Source organism: Nanorana parkeri, unplaced genomic scaffold (assembly GCF_000935625.1).
Source record: "Nanorana parkeri isolate BGI_ZX_2015 unplaced genomic scaffold, ASM93562v1 scaffold77, whole genome shotgun sequence".
Classification (NCBI taxonomy): domain Eukaryota; kingdom Metazoa; phylum Chordata; class Amphibia; order Anura; family Dicroglossidae; genus Nanorana; species Nanorana parkeri.
Window position 1 is genome coordinate 1,410 of NW_017306345.1, and position 202 is coordinate 1,611.

A 202-nucleotide genomic window follows, 5' to 3' on the forward strand; every position below is an offset into this window, starting at 1 on the left:
GACCCCCCCCCTCCCCCCCCCAGTGTGCTTCTGTCTCACTGCGCTGGCCCCCCTAAGCCAATTACCGGAAGCTAATACAGACACAGATGTCGGTCCTTATATCGGCTTTAATTCGCATTCGTGTCGTGACTTTTTATTGGATACATAAATGTTTTATCTTCGCTTCTAACATGTGACGAGATGAAGAAGGAAATGATGTTGG